Raw genomic sequence first — 2,467 nt, forward strand, 5'->3', positions numbered from 1 at the left:
ATTTCTAGAGGCAAGATCAATAAGCAAACAACTGCCTATGGTACTACCAAATCAATCAATCTATCTATCCATCTCCAAAAAATCAGGAATAGATGAGTAGAAGGCAGAGGTAATCCCCTTCCCCAATTGAAAGTCATGAATGTTGCCCAGTTTCCAGACTGGAGTCAACTCCCAGACACAGAACCCATTGACTGAGATAGGATTTGAGTCCAGATGATGAAGGTCTCTATGGCACCACAGGAATTACCTACACAAATGTGTGTGTGTTATCCTTGTGCAGGGGCCATACTAATCTTCTCTGTATCTTTCCAATTTTGTATATGTGCTGCCGAAGCAAACTTTAGCAATTATATACAACAGTGATTCCTCCATCCTTCCCCAGTAGGACCTAGAGCCACTTACTTGGATAATAGTACACTGGGAAAAGGGGAATCCCCAGCTCTTTCAAGGCCTGGTAGATATAGGGTCCAAGTTTAACCTGATACCAGGAGATTCAGAGGCAACCTTGGTCAGAGTTGAGGGAATAAGGGGTTTGGTTAATAAAGGTAATAAATGGAGTTCACAGTAGGGGCTACTGTCTCTATGGACCCCTTGGTTGTCATTTCCCTGGTCCCCAAATGTATAATTTAAGTGCACATATTTAGCAGTTGGCAGAAATTTAAGATTGGTTCCTTGACCTATAGATTATGAATGGTTATAGTAAAAAAGTCAAGTAATAACCTCTGAAACTATCCCCAACCACCCCAGAAATTAGAGTAAACACAAACAGCACAGCACAGCACAATGACAAGATCAGTGCTATACTCAAAGACTTAAAACAAGTAGAAATGATGTTTCCCACCATATTCCCATTTTATCCACCAAAATAGCTGCTACAAAAATTGGTTGGGTCCACTGTACCAAATGTGGTATCGTTATTAGAAAAGATTAACACAGCCTCAGGTATACCGTGTGTGGATATTGTACTAGCAAACCAAAACCCATGAAAAAAAGGAAAATGAGAGCAGTTTATATTCACATGGGATATACGTATCCCATCGTTATGCTAATTTTCATGATCTCTGGCACACAATAGATTGAAGGGGCCTGGATTATGTAGGAAAGGAAAACCCCTTTCCTTCTACTTATCTGAGGTTCATTGGCTGGGGCCCTATGAATTAGGCTGACAAAAGATGGATTAACAACAGAAAAACAAACAGAACTTTATTACCATGTGCACCGCACAAGCACTTGGGAGAACTCAGAGATGAGTAACTCACAGGGGTGGTTAGAGCACGGGTTTGTATAATATCTTAACAAAACAGCAATATATTTTTAGAGACATGACAAGACAAAGGCAAGGGACTTTGAGTTCTAGGGGCAGCATTCCGTGGGAAGGTAAAAATATGGTGAAACTAACGTTACGTAAGGGTTAGGTGTGAGGTTTGTTATATAGATTCCTTTGGTATCCTCTCTGGGCTGATAAGTACCCGGGTATCTCTGGTGATTAACTTCTATACTTCCTGGTAGAGATGGAAAGGGGGACGCTTTTATAAATTTATATCCTGCCTTTAAGTAAATTGGGGGAGGGCAAAGAGCTTTCCTTGTACTAAATTCTTCTCAATCGCCTTTAATCAAAATAAGCCCATGCCAAAGTGGCATATTTTGAGGTGGCATATGTTGCTAGCCTTCAACTGTCTGGATATTTTGGGGGGAATTAATATCATATTAATTGAAATTGATGATCAAAAAGTAGCAAATACTATAGGTGCCTTAGAAATGCACATGCAAGGGGCCCCTGGGAGGTTAGTTGGTAAAGTGTCTGATCCTTGATTTCAGCTCAGGTCATGATCTTGGGGTCATGAGATCAAGCCCCACACTGAGCTCTGTGCTGGGTGTGGAGTCTGCTTGAGATTCTCTCTTTCCCTCTCCCTCTGCCCCTCCCCTGCTTCCATGCATGACCTGTTCTCTCAGGAAAGGAAAGGAAAGGAAAGGAAAGGAAAGGAAAGGAAAGGAAAGGAAAGGAAGGGAAGGGAAGGGGAAGGAAGGAAGGAAGGAAGGAAGGAAGGAAGGAAGGAAGGAAGGAAGGAAGGAAGGAAGAGAAAAAAAGAAAGAAAGAAAGAAAGAAAGAAAGAAAGAAAGAAAGAAAGAAAAAGAAAAAGAGAAAAAGGAAGGGAAAAAAGAAAAGAAAAGAAAAGAGCACATGCAATCCAGAGAGCGGGGAAATACTAATGTTCCCTACCACAAAGAATGAATCCCAACCTTTGATGGGTTTTATAGGCAGCATATTCCTTTAGGAATACAGAAACTCCCAATTCACCATGTTGATTTGAAGGCTATTAGTTTCAGTTAAGGTCCAGAAAAAGAAAGTTCTCTGTAGTACTTCAGGTTTTGGTTCTGAAGTGCTGACATTTGATCTCTATGGCTCAGCAGACTCCATGATACTAGACAGACCATGGAAGAGAAAGACATTGTGCAGGACTTTGGC

At 41.1% G+C, this 2,467-nt stretch overlaps 1 non-coding gene across 1 annotated transcript; it reads right to left on the reverse strand.

The window, feature by feature from the left end:
* Positions 1-235: 235 nt before the first annotated feature.
* Positions 236-339, reverse strand: LOC117797042. The gene has a single exon (XR_004621855.1). It is a non-coding gene; the product is annotated as a U6 spliceosomal RNA (small nuclear RNA).
* Between the last annotated feature and the right edge of the window lie 2,128 nt (positions 340-2,467).

The sequence above is a fragment of the Ailuropoda melanoleuca genome, chromosome 17, assembly GCF_002007445.2.
Source record: "Ailuropoda melanoleuca isolate Jingjing chromosome 17, ASM200744v2, whole genome shotgun sequence".
Classification (NCBI taxonomy): Eukaryota; Metazoa; Chordata; class Mammalia; order Carnivora; family Ursidae; genus Ailuropoda; species Ailuropoda melanoleuca.